The 14833-nt window shown below is 36.4% G+C and overlaps 1 protein-coding gene and 1 pseudogene across 3 annotated transcripts in view; both read left to right on the top strand.

Moving 5' to 3' along the window:
• Positions 1-14833, top strand: part of CTNNA3 (catenin alpha 3) — a 1910358-nt gene that overhangs the window by 588847 nt on the left and 1306678 nt on the right. The window lies entirely within an intron of this gene.
• LOC113885265 lies at positions 4710-6792 on the top strand (annotated as a pseudogene).

Here is a 14833-nt window from a genome sequence, read left to right as displayed (position 1 = left end):
AACTCAATGGCATGAGTTTGAGCAAACTTTGGGAGACAGAGAAGGACAGGGAAGACTGATGTGCTGCAGTTCGTATTTGAACTGCAAAGAGGGGGTTGCAAAGAGACAGACGTGACTTAGCTACTGAACAACTGTCACAATAAGAACAAAAAATACATTTAGAATAGCAATTCTATTGTATTTCCTTATACTTTTCGCCTCCCCCTCCCAAGTAATATGAGACTGCTTAAAACAAAAGACATATGAAATAAAACAAAATAGGATTACTGAGAGGAAATAATATGAAAAAAAGACAAAAGCCAGGATGCTCAACGGGATGGTTAATCTGTTAGCCTATTATCAGGTCTAACCTAGCTAGCTGTGGGTTCCTGAGCTGACATGTAAAAATAGGAAGTGTTACGGGGCTCTGGTGTTCATTGAGGACAAAATACAACCATATCTCACCGGGAGTTTTTCATTGACCTAACTCAGATAAATTTTTCACGTGTTTTAAAAATTATGTTTTATAATGTGATGAATATTTCCCTTGTAAATAGTCCAAGTAAATGTAGAAGCATATTCCCCAAGGCTTTTCTTATATGGAGCTTAGTACATGTTGAAGGCAGCGGCTAGTGTACATATAGCATGTTCTGCAGCAAGATGGAAAAACTGTTGCAAGTCTAGAAAAGATGAAATTGATTTCAGGGTTAGAGGAGAAAAGTTCAAGCGAAATGTTTCTCTCTGTTCTAAAAATAATTGAAAAATGGTATGCAGCAAGCCTTTTTGCCTTGATTCTTAAGACCAAGAATTCCTTCTCTCTGAAGTATAAATCAGCCTCTATTATCTTTCTTTATCTGCCCTGTATCCTTCTACCCAGAAAGAAAATAAGGTAAATGACAAATAAGTCCAAGAGCTAACAAGATTCACTCCATAGTGATTATATAAATGTATTCTGCATCTACTTAAAAGTCAGATTTCAGTCTTCAGTTGCATAAATTTGAAAGAAAAGAAAGTGTTAGTCGTTCAGTCGTGTCCGACTCTTTGCCACCCCATGGACTATAGCTCACCAAGCTCCTCTGTCTGTGGGATTCTCCAGGCAAGAATACTGGAGTGGGTTGCTATGCCCTTCTCCAGGGACTCTTCCTAACCCAGGGATCAAACCTGGGTCTCCTGCATTGCAGGCAGATTCTTTGCTGACTGAGCCACTAAGGTCAATTCTACCAGAGGAAAAGGCAAAAAAAGAAAAAAAGAAAAGGGAACCAAGTCATTTAAAATATTTTAATTATATCCCAAGTCAAAGGAAGCTATGGAAAATCTGAGAAAGACAAAATTTTTATAGATGCTTATGATCTTAGATCAGGTATGAAATAAGACAATTATAAAATATCTATGCTATACCAAAAAGAGTGGAAAATGTAGGTGTATTATCATAATTACCAGTTATAAATAAATAAGTTGTTCATTATTTCCATTGAAAGAACAAACTGACAAACAACATCTATTCAATGTGTGAATGATTCAGTTAATAGTTTTTCATGCCTCATTTCTGACACTTTTTTGAGAGAGATAAAAATATTGAAGTGATTGAAATACACTGTGCTGGAGTGACTTGCACATAATTTATTATTAACTGTTACTCTTATTTCTAAAAAAGGTTTTAATTTTTTTCCACAGAATGTTGCCTCAGGGTTTGTTTTGGTAAAAACATTACCATCTGGTAATTTCATAACCAGTAACAGTTCAATGATTCCCAGGTAGCTCAGTGGTAAAGTATCTGCCTGCCAGTTCAGGAGGTGTGGATTTGATCCCTCAGTCAGGAAGATCCCCTAGAGGAGGAAATGCAACCCACTTCAGTACTCTTGCTAAGAAAATTCCATGGACAGAGGAACCTGGCAGGCTACAGTCTGTGGGATCACAAACAGTCAGACATGATTGAGCGACTGAGTGTGTAAAACAGGTGCATACTTTTCATGTATTAAAATTTTATACTGGTATTCCTGAGGAGAGTGGTGTTTTCTCTGGAACACCATGACTCTAGGGAGAAGTGGGAATGTCCTGTAGTAAATTTCTTTTTATCTTATTGTCTATTATACTACCATATATAAATACACTCCAGTGGATGACTTTGAATCACAGATAATTTGACAGAAATAATTTTAAGATATATATATATATATATATATATTAGCAATTCCCATTTGCAAACTTCTGGATCTTTCATAAATATACATGTATAGTCATATAAAGCCAAGTTATTGGTTATTCAAGGGATTTGTGGAAGTCCTAAAACACAGCCATGAGAAAAGATTTGCTTTTATGAAAAATGTCAAAAGATCTTTTTAGAACGGAGCTTTGAGCATTATACAAATTTTTTAGGCTCTGGAATATTCAATTTATGGAAAAAAAGATTTACTTTGGAAACTAGGTTTGGTTGTCAGATCTGGAACTTAGTTAAATAATATAACCTTATTTATTTTTTTTGGTGCTCTAATAAAACTGCATAATATTATATAATTGGACAATTTATGTTACAAGATAAATTGATATAAACTTTCCTCTTCAAGTCTTGTCACCCTTGCTTACTATGTAAGCAGACATGTATATATCATGTATCACTCAAAAAAAAGGTGGAGAAAAGGAAAAAAGGAAGCATACATAGACAGGGAAAAGAAGACTTAAATATATTAATCATTCTGTGATTTATTTAGGGCCCCTTTTGAAATTTTCTATGAAAGTTACTTATGGTATATCTTAATGGAATGGATAAAGTGAATATTATTTTATTCATGGAATTCAAAGGCATGATAAATTATTTCAGTCAAGTATTACTTAGAATTACATCTTCATAAATTTATTTTAAACCCTTATTTAATTTTTGTTTATTTCTGCTCTTTTACTTATTTTCTTTTGATTTCTATTTAGTAAATGTTTTCAAACTAGAATTTTTTAAGGGAATGTGTTTATAGCAAATTTAGTATACTTTGGCAAATTTAACAGCAATAATAAAATGTAGCCTGTTTTCTAGTCATTACTAGCTGAAAATATTTAATTATGCAAGTGTTTTAGTCCATAAATTGTCACAAGTCCTTTTGGAAGTAGATGGGGTACAAGCCTGAAAAGGAGTGGTAGAAATCATCGAAGCCTTTTATTTTAGCTGGCATTATGAACTATGAACATGGAATTTCCAACTAGCAGATGGAGATCTAATAGTGTTTCTCAAAGCCTCTCTGGAGATTGTCCAATTATTTGCCATCACCATTCCATCCTGCTCTTATTGCACTCAGGAATGTAAATGTCAGTATTTCATACCAATTGTAACAGGGCCTCATGAAATGAAAAGCAAATTAATTTTCTTTGTAAACCAACTTGAGTTTCCCAGACTAGATATTGCTGCTTCTTAATAGGACTTAAGGACAGTCATGAAACTTCAGAAACCTCAATGCTGCTGTAATTTTATAATCATTAAAAAATTATACAAAATTTTTTAAAATGGGAAAAAATATGCACCCTGCATATGCAACATTTCAAAAACATTCAAAACACTCATACTAGGAATACTTTGGGTATTTAATAGAAATAGTTCCAGTCTAATAAACTTAGTTTTATGGGCTCATTTACTACAATAAAGCATGGGCCATGCTATAGATAACTAGAGTAAAAATTTATATGAAATTTATTTTAGAAAAAGATTATTTGAATGTAGTACACATTTCACATCCATATTTTGGATTGTAATGACTACCCTTGTCATATCACACTTCATAATCCACAAGAATGTTTTAGGGGACCACTAAGACACAAGTTCTTTGGTATTCATTAAAATAGCATTCTTCAAGATCAATTCTCTTCATGTTAATATCGATATATTCTGGAATTCTAATATTAAAAATATATATATTTATAAGTGGGAAAATCACAAAACTATGCCTTGAACTAAATACTGAATTTGCTTCAACTATTTTGTCTCAGCTTAATGCAAGGTGCAGTCTTAAGAATTTAATAAGAAATTGCCTTAAACACCAAACAAACAATGAAATCCTTTGGGAATAATGGTAGTCTCATCAAGAGAGGAATTTGTTAAGGGAAAAACATATTTTAAAAAGTGAAAAGTTAATGATGCTGAACACCTACCAGAACAACTGTGCTTATTACTGTATCAGATGAACTGACCACTTTACTAATATTTCTCACTTTCTAAAAGAATTGTTTGATAGAATAGAATACAAAAGACCCTACATATATCCTAAATTTCATTTACTTCAGTATCAGTCATGTCATAACCAGTAAGTGGTGAAAATTTGAATTGCACAGGCAAATACAACTCTTCTACATTTTTTCACATATTTCTGAGGTTAGAAATGCAATATAGGCTTTCACTCACTCTCTCTCACACACACACACACAGGATTTGCATGGGACATGTTAAAAACAAAGCATCTAACAATCCATTACATTTATTTATTATTTAACAAAATTCATGTATCCTGAACTTACCATGGAATGGATAAATTGAATACTCATGATTTGAGGATTAAATTTAGAAGATTGTGGAAGGGGAAATTTTTAAAAAATCTTCTTTAGTATTTATATGTGGAAAGAAACTGAGTAGCTAACAATCGGAGGAAAATACTAGATGATTTTCACTTTATCACCTATCTTAGTCCTTGGCATGTTATAGTAAAAGCTGAAAAAATTAATATTTATTTGACTGAATTGGATTAAAAACACCAAGATAATTGTGGGAATAATATAAAAATAATTTCTATACAAATAAAAATACTTTGAATGAAAATTGTACCTGTGAATGAAAATGTGTAACTATCGAGCTCTCGCTAGGCTTGGTGGGTCATTGCGATTGGTCGGGGCCTGCGCTTGTCTGCCAGGAGGTGCGGCGGCCCCGGAGGGCAACCGAGTGGGCTGTGACCGCAGCCTTCCCCCAACGCCCCAGAGCCCGATGGTGGCGGCCTCGGGAAAACGTCTTTCTCTAGAGTTACATATATAGAACATCCTGGAGTCCACCATGAATGGGCAGTTGGATCTGAGTGGGAAACAAATCATAAAAGCTCAACTTGGGGAGGATATTCGACGAATTCCCATTCATAATGAAGATATTACTTATGATGAATTAGTGTTAATGAAGCAGCGAGTCTTCAGAGGAAAACTTCTGAGTAATGATGAAGTTACAATAAAACATAAAGATGAAGATGGAGATCTTATAACAATTTTTGATAGTTCTGACCTTTCCTTTGCAATTCAGGGTAGTAGGATACTGAAACTGACATTATTTGTTAATGGCCAACCAAGACCCCTTGAATCCTTCCTCGAAAACTGATAGAACTTCGAAATAAAGTGAATCGCTTACTGGATAGTTTGGAACCACCTGGAGAACCAGGCCCATCCTCCAGCATTCCTGAAAACGACGCTGTGGATGGCAGGGAAGAAAAGCCTGCTGCTGCTGATTCTTCTGGTAAACAGTCTACTCAGATTATGGCAGCAAGTATGTCAGCTTTTGATCCTTTAAAAAACCAAGATGAAATCAATAAAAATATCATGTCAGCCTTTGGCTTAACAGATGATCAGGTTTCAGGGCCTCCCAGTGCTCCTGCAGAAGACTGGTCAGGAACTCCCGACAGCATTGCTTCCTCCTCCTCTGCAGCTCACCCACCAGGAGTTCAGCCACAGCAGCCACCATATACAGGAGCTCAGACTCAAGCAAGTCAGATGTATCAGCAGTACTCGCAGTAGCCCAGCTATGGCACTCAGCAGCCACAGGCACCCCCGCAGCCGCCGCAGTAGTACGGTATTCAGTATTCAGGCTATAGTCAGCAGACTGGACCCCAAAAACCTCAGCAGTTCCCAGGATATGGCCAGCAACCAACTTCCCAGGCACCGGCACCTGCCTTTTCTGGTCAGCCACAGCAACTGCCTGCTCAACCTCCACAGCAGTATCAGGCGAGCAGTTACCCTCCACAAACTTACCCTACCCAAACTTCTCAGCCCACTAATTACACTGTGGCCCCTGCCTCACAACCGGGAATGGCTCTAAGCCAACCCGGGGCCTACCAGCCAAGACCAGGTTTCACCCCACCTCCTGGAAGTACCATGACCCCTCTTGCAAGTGGGTCTAACCCATATGCACGTAGCCGTCCTCCCTTTGGTCAGGGCTGTACCCAGCCTGGACCAGGTTATCTATTAAGAGGCTCAGTTACACTGATGAACGTAGCTGCTAGCTGTTTGCCTCCCAAGAGACTCCAATACTACTATTTTAATTTGTATTGAAGTTCAGGGATTTAAAAAGCAGAGCATTTTTTTATGATACCATTATTGCTGTTAATTGAAAGTATAATTTGCTGGAAGAAAAAAGACCAAAATGGAAGTTTTTTCCTCCCCTGCTTAAAAGTATAGCAGCTTCCTACTTATTTTGGAACACTACTCTTACATGTGTGCAAAGTGATTGATTTTCTAGCTTGCTTTGTCCACAGGATATTAAAATGATAGGTTGAAGTTCAGCCCTCTTACTTGGCTTTTTATTATTAACATGATGTACTAAAGTAGATTCCTTTGAGAAGACTAGCTGTTATGTATAAAATATAACATTGATAGGTTAATAAAGATGATTGAATAAAAAAAAGAAAATGTGTAACTATCAAGTGGACACGGAGATACCTGCAAGTTAATAGTTCAAATGACAAGCAAAATTTGATGGAAAGAGGTTTCTCAGCCTCATTTGTGCTTTAAAAAATAACAGCTTTATTGAAAATTGTCTGTACTTTAAAGGCAGAAATAATTCAGCTTATTTTGTTAAATTTTGTCAAAAAAATCAAAATATTTTTTGATATTTTGTCTCCTCGGAGGGAAAGTTATGACCAACCTAGACAGTATATTAAAAAGCAGAGACGGTAATTTGCCAAAAAGGATCCGTCTAGTCAAAGCTATTGTTTTTCCAGTGGTCGTGTATGAATGTGAGAGTTGGGCTATAATGAAAACTGAGCGCTGAAGAATTGATGTTTTTGAACTGTGGTGTTGGAGAAGACTCTTGAGAGTCCCTTGGACTGCAAGGAGATCCAACCAGTCCATCCTAAAGGAGATTAGTCCTGGGTGTTCATTGGAAGGACTGATGTTGAAGCTGAAACTCCAAATCTTTGGCCACTTTATGCGAAGAGCTGACTCATTGGAAAAGACCCTGATGCTAGGAAAGATTGAGGGCAAGAGGAGAAGGGGACAACAGAGGATGAGATGGTTGGATGGCATCACCGACTCTATGGACATGGGTTTGGGTGGACTCCAGTAGTTGGTGATGGACAGGGAGGCCTGGTGTGCTGTGGTTCATGGGGTCGCAAAGAGTCGGACACGATTGAGTGACTGAACTGAACTTGATATTTTGTGAAATATTGTACTATAGTAAAAATAATATCGAGTAAATGTGAATTCTAGTAGTGGATCTGTTTTCTTTTCCCAAAATGATATTGATCATGGCCTTTAATCATGTTCTACTTTAGTTTCTTTATTTGTAAAATGTAGCAATCAAAAATAAAAATTGTGTTTATTTTTTGGAATAAAAATTATGGTTCAATTCAGTTCAGTCGCTCAGTTATATCCGACTTTGCAACCCCATGAATTGCAGCACGCCAGGCCTCCCTGTTCCTCACCAACTCCCAGAGTTCACTCAGTCTCACGTCCATCCAGTCAGTGATGCCATCCAGCCATCTCATCCTCTGTCATCCCCTTCTCCTCCTGCCCCCAATCCCTCCCAGCATCAGAGTCTTTTCCAGTGAGTCAACTCTTCACATGAGGTGGCCAAAGTACTGGCGTTTCAGCTTTAGCATCATTCCTTCCAAAGAAATCCCAGGGCTGATCTCCTTCAGAATAGAAATTATGGTTAGTATTAACCAATTTTGACATAAAGACTGAAAAGGTTTTAAAAAGAAAGTAAAGTAACTTGTAGGCCATTTTTTCCACCTGATGCCAAACAGTAATTTGAGGATTTTATTATTGTTAGCTTCTAAGAAATTATTTGATTTAATTCACAAAATTATTTCAAATGAATAAAGTTGGCTGAATCAGTTTTCAAAATGCTTTATGGACATTTTACTGAAACAGACATAGCATTTTCCACAAAGGATTAATATAATTTACCACTACCCCACCCCAATGAATTATAAAACACAATGGATAAATTGCAGTATAAAGAGAAATAGAGTTGAGGAAAAGCTGAAAAATATTTATGTCCATGTAGAAAGGCCCTAAGTTTGCTGTGGCCAGAGCAAAATTTGGGTCTGAACTGAAAGGCAATCAGGAAGAACCTGAGCTTTCTGTTTCTATGCCAGAGAAGCACAACTCTAACATTACTTTCAGGATAACAAACCTACATGAATAAAAACATAATGTTCTTTCTTCACTTTCCTCTTTTTTTTTAATTTTACCCAACTGAATACTGTTCGTCTTCTAGTCTTTAGTTCTCACTTTTGCCCAGAATTATCCTCAACAACTCTTAACTTTGATTTCATCTGCTCATCATTGTGTGCAATGGCAGATACTTGAATTAGCTTGGATTTTTTTTTCCCTTGTGTGAATGTCTTTTATGGCTCAGTCTATAAACTCCTTGAGAATAGGGACTGTATCATATACCTTTTATCTCTCTCAAAGATTCCTGCTTTCTGGTAGGCATATATTAGGTACCTGGATAATATGGATAAATGGATAATAAACACATACATTATATTGGTGACTTCAGTCATAGCCTTAAGTGAATAGACGTTAAGTGTTTTGCTTATGAAGCCAACTTTAAATGGGCAGTTAGTAGGGATCAGTTTGTCAATATATCTATCATTTGAATTTGAATTCTTGTTCCGCAGTTTAATAGACGTATGTTACATAATCACTTTGAGCATCATTTTCCTTATCTTTTTAAGGGATAGTAATAGTATTTACTTCCACAATTATTGTTTAATCATAGTTGGAGAAGAAAATGGCAACCCACTCTAGTATTCTTGCCTGGGAAATCCTATGGACAGAGGAACGTGGTGGGCTATAATCCATGAGGTTGCAAAACAGGCATGGCTTAGCAACTAAACAACAATTAACCATATTAATGAGTATTAGATGACTTAATTCAAGTATAATGTTTAGAAAAGCAAACATTCATTAAGTGTTGTTGTTTTTTAGTTGCTGGGTCATGTCCGACTCTATGTGACCCCAGGCATGGTAGCCTGCCAGGCTCAACTGTCCATCGGATTTCCCAGGCAAGAACACTTGTGTGGGTTGCCATTTCCATCTCCAGGGGATATTCCCGACCCAAGGATCAAACCTGCCTCTCCTGCATTGCAGGTGGATTCTTTACCACTGAGCCACCTGAGAAGCTCTCATTGTTAATTATTATCATTTTGTCTTAAAGTGCTTAGTATTAAATTATTGTTTCTGGAAATTATATAGAATTTCTTTCTGGTGGAAGTTATAGAGCATGGTCAATTGTCTGTCCTCAGTAAGTGAAAGTATATGACAGTAAGACCATGTCTTACTGGCCACAGGACTGGAAAAGGTCAGTTTTCATTCCAATCCCAAAGAAAGGCAATGCCAAAGAATGCTCAAACTACTGCACAATTGCACTCATCTCACATGCTAGTAAAGTAAAGCTCAAAATTCTCCAAGCCAGGCTTCAGCAATATGTGAACCATGAACTTCCTGATGTTCAAGCTGGTTTTAGAAAAGGCAGAGGAACCAGAGATCAAATAGCCAACATCTGCTGGATCATTGAAAAAGCAAAAGAGTTCCATTAAAACATCTATTTCTGCTTTATTGACTATGCCAAAGCCTTTGACAGTGTGGATCACAATAAACTGTGGAAAATTCTGAAAGAGATGGGAATACCAGACCACCTGATCTGCCTCTTGAGAAATCTGTATGCAGGTCAGGAAGCAACAGTTAGAACTGGACATGAAACAACAGACTGGTTCCAAATCGGAAAAGGAGTACGTCAAGGCTGTATATTGTCACCCTGCTTATTTAACTTATATGCAGAGTACGTCATGAGAAACGCTGGACTGCAAGAAACACAAACTGGAATCAAGATTGCCAGGAGAAATATCAAAAACTTCAGATATGCAGATGACACCACCCTTATGGCAGAAAGTGAAGAGGAACTAAAAAGCCTCTTGATGAAGGTGAAAGTGGAGAGTGAAAAAGTTGGCTTAAAGCTCAACATTCAGAAAACTAAGATTATGGCATCCGGTCCCATCCCTTCATGGGAAATAGATGGGGAAACAGTGGAAACAGTGTCAGACTTTATTTTTATTTTTTTGGGCTCCAAAATCACTGCAGATGGTGACTGCAGCCATGAAATTAAAAGACGCTTACTCCTTGGAAGGAAAGTTATGACCAACCTAGATAGCATATTCAAAAGCAGACACATTACTTTGCCAACAAAGGTTCGTCTAGTCAAGGCTATGGTTTTTCCCGTGGTCATGTATGGATGTGAGAGTTGGACTTTGCAGAAGGCTGAGCACCGAAGAATTGATGTTTTTGAACTGTGGTGTTGGAGAAGACTCTTGAGAGTCCCTTGGGCTGCAAGGAGATCCAACCAGTCCATTCTGAAGGAGATCAGCCCTGGGATTTCTTTGCAAGGACTGATGCTAAAGCTGAAACTCCAGTACTTTGGCCACCTCATGTGAAGAGTTGACTCCTTGGAAAAGACTCTGATGCTGGGAGGGATTGGGGGCAGGAGGAGAAGGGGACGCCAGAGGATGAGATGGCTGGATGGCATCACTGACTCGATGGACATGAGTCTGGGCAAACTCCGGGAGTTGGTGAGGGACAGGAAGGCCTGGCGTGCTGCGATTCATGGGGTTGCAAAGAATCAGACACGAATGAGCGACTGAACTGAACTGAACTGAACCTCGACCTTATGTTATTCTTCCACAAAATGATAAAGTATGACAAGGGTTCATTGTGAAATAGCCATGACTAAAATCCAACATTGGTCCAAGAAACTCAAGTTTGAAGTTTGTTAAAGAGAAACTGGTGAAGACTTGTGAAGAATGTTCAGTATACTAAACTTAAGATTTAATGAAATCCAAATGTGAAAAATTGTTGACTTTACAAAGATCTCAACTTTTTCTCCAGATGGCTAGAGTTCAGAGATATTCAGTTTCTTTCCCACGATCTCTTTTACATAAGTATAGTCAGACTAGAGCTAAAATTGGTCTCTAGGGTCTTGTCTCAGGGCAATAATTTCCTTCTTTTATAAATGAATGTAAAATAAGACCTATAGATAATGTATATTACAAGTGTCTTCATCAGGAAAAGCTAGAGAGGACTTTGAAACATATTTCCAGCTCTACTTTGGTGGACATGCTATTCTAATAATTGCTTTATGAAGTGAAGTGAAGTTGCTCAGTCGTGTCTGACTCTTTGTGACCCCATAGACTGTAGCCTACCAGGCGCCTCTGTCCATGGGATTTTCCAGGCAAGAGTACTGGAGTGGGTTGCCATTTCCTTCTCCAGAGGATCTTCCCGACCCAGGGATCAAACCCAGGTCTCCTGCATTGTAGGCAGACACTTTACTGTCTGAGCCACCACGGAAGCCAGTAAAATGATAGGGTTGATCCAGACTTTTACATTTTCATCAGAGTGTTTGGGGCATTGCATTTATGGATCTGTAACTGAAAGCAACTATATCGTTAATGTAAAACAGTAAGAACAGATGAAGGACATTTAAAACAATTCATTTCTCAACATCAGAATTTGACTTGACTAGGTATATATGAATTAATGTAGTTACTTACAGTTGAAAGCAACAGTTTGAGGCTTTTATTTGGGCTATTTCAAAATTGATCTTGAAAAGAGCATTTGGTATTTAGTTTGAATCTTTTATTCTGATTTTTCAGTTTTCTCTGAAGAAGTAATGGTGATAGTTTCAAAGTATTTTTTATCCTTAGTATTCTCTCTTCTGGTCGAACTAATTCTATTTGATACATATTGCTATCACAAATATGTTTGCTTTTATGTCCCTAATATCCATATTGGTTTTTACATATTGACATTTGATGGCATAAATGTTATTGTAAATTTTAATTACTAGTCTTAATTTTTAGAACTGGAAGGTTATCTAATGAGAATGAATCACATTTCTTTTACTTACCTCTCAATATGTGTAATGTTTTTGTCCTCTTCATTGTACTTTATCATATCTTCAACTCACAAACAAGGAACATCTTTATTTTCTCAAATCAGAATTACTTTAGATGTTTCAGATGTAATTTCTGTATGCCAGGATGAACAGATATAATGATATTAGATTCAGGATGCTTAAGCTTCTTTCTTAGCTGTATTTATTAGTTGTTTTAAATTTAAGCATAGTCTTATCACAGTTGTAGTAGCGGCAATTTTTAGTAGAATTGTGACTTATAAGAGTATTCTACTGGCTCTTGATTCCCACATGAAGTATAAAAGAAAAAAAATTTTTTTACATGGCTGCTACGTGTTCAGGTAGTATCAGAAAATAAATAAAATGATAATGCATCTTCCCAGTTATATAACGTTGGTCTTGTACAAGTTCAGGGAGAAACAGAAGAGATTGTTAGTCCAGTGGTTTAATAAAAAGCTCCTAGAGACATTAATGGAATCAAGAGGCTACTTAATAATTGTTTGCTAATAGCTGAGGCTCAGGAAGTTTTATTTGAAGATGTGAGTTTAAAAATAAAAGTTTTATTTGGCCACCTGTATGTAATGATGAAAACATTTGTGTAAGTAATGATGCTTCTACAAAAAATATCCCTGCATAAACTTACCATAGGGAATATTCTGCAACCCACGCGTCCAATTGCCAGTTAACCTTTGTGACTGTAGATGATCGGTCTATTTTTGACATTGTCATTTGCACTGGGTACTTTACTGACTGTTCATCTATACAAGTTTTGCTTCGTTTGCCAACATTCCCTCCATCTTTGACTAATTGAAGTTTGTATTGTGAATATCTACTGATCATATTTTTGTTACAAGTTTATAATATAGCTAGGAAGATTGGAAATGAAAATACAATATTAGTATTTAGGAGTACATGTTTTTTGAGGAACTTCTTGCAAATGTTTATCCTTTTTAGGAAACAGTGTATAAAACTTCAAGAAAATAATGGGTCTTTCTTTCCATTAAGTTGTAGACTTGGGGTACTGAAGGTAATCTCTACACAGTGTGAAACAGCTTAATCAATTTTTCTGTTTAGGAATAGAAAAGCATGTTCTTTTCCTCTGGTTTTCACACCCCTTATTAAAATATACGAACACAATTATATTGATTATAGTCTTTTTTAACATTTGAAAATGTGCTATTGGGTAGTAGGAGCATGTCCTTAGAGTCAGGAGAACTGGATTTGAATCTCCAACTCTACTGTATAAGCCTTGGCAAATTATTCAACTACAATGATTCTTAGTTTTCTTTTTTTTAAAAAATAGTGGTTGTATCTATTTCCTAAGATAGTTTGAGAATGATATGAGGACAGCACAACGCCTATTACATCATAAATTAAGTCTTTCCTCTCTCCTCAACTCAAGTTTTTCAACTGTTAGATTATTATCCATGAAAGTAAATCATTTAAGTGAATAACCCAACTACTTTAGGATGGTTTTCAGATATTTCTGTTGAAAGAGCTAGTGGGGAACAAAAATCTATAAATAATACAGTTTGTCAGGAAACAATCTGACCATTTTGGGTATAGTTGTCCTTTGCTGTACATTCTTCTAATCAAGAAAAATGTTCAGCAGCCTTAGCAAATTAGATTCACATTGGAATAGGAAGCTACGAGGATCATTTTAGACTAGAATAAAAAGTAACTGAATGGTTTAGTAAAAGTAAGTTCATCTGAATAATATTTTGCAAAATTTAGCATGACTCAGAGATTAACTCCAGAGATTCTGATTCAGTAAATCTAGTATGGATCCAGGGGATTTGGGCTCATTTTGTTCTATTAATAGTAATTTTGAGGCTATGTTTAAACTAATGAATAGAAAACAAGTTTAAATTAACAAATAGAAAAAAATTATAGCTGTCACCTTTATCCATTCATATTATTTTAATACTGTTTTTCATATTGCTGTTTTAATCGGTCAGTTGTGTCCAATCATTTGTGACCCCATGGACTGCAGCCCGCCAGACTCTTCTGTACATGGGATTTTCCCAGACAAGAATACTGGAGTGGGTTGCCATTTCTTTCTCCAGGGGATCTTCCTGACCCAAGGATCGAACCTGCATTTCCTGCATTAGTAGGCAATTTCTTTACCAGTAAGCCACCAAAAAAAATTGTTTTTCATTTTAGTCCAGACAAATAAACTCAGCAATTGAAAATGACTGAAAACAATCACTCTTCAGTGTCTATAGACCTGCTCAAAACTAGAGATAGTCCTTTATTTTATTCAGTCTGGGGCAAAGACTGCATCGTAGAACTTTTAAGGCCATGCAGTACAAGTGTGCTGCATAATTCACACAAGATATATGGAATCAGTTTACAAGAATTGAGTTACTGAGTGGTGTTTCATATTAGAAAGCAAGAACAATTTACTCCAAGGATAGTTTTTCACATAGTCATTTGATATATTTGAATTATTATTTGATTTATACAAGATAAAATTTCACTTACTTTGTTGGGAAGACAGATATCATAAAGCAAAGTGTATAAATATTTGGGAGAGAGGAGGAAGAAATTCAAGAGTTCTCTAAGTCCTAGATGACTGAGACACTCTGTTGCTTTAAGCTCACCATCCTTATTAGAAAGGTAAATAATCAACTGTGGACTTTTTCAAACATTGATTTTACCCTAACTTAAAAATGTTACATAGAAGCAGCCTCCTATCTCATAATAAAATCA

The sequence above is a fragment of the Bos indicus x Bos taurus genome, chromosome 28 (genome assembly GCF_003369695.1).
Source record: "Bos indicus x Bos taurus breed Angus x Brahman F1 hybrid chromosome 28, Bos_hybrid_MaternalHap_v2.0, whole genome shotgun sequence".
NCBI lineage: Eukaryota > Metazoa > Chordata > Mammalia > Artiodactyla > Bovidae > Bos > Bos indicus x Bos taurus.
The sequence above is the reverse complement of the archived record's forward strand: the minus strand, read 5'-3'. Positions and strand labels throughout refer to the sequence as shown.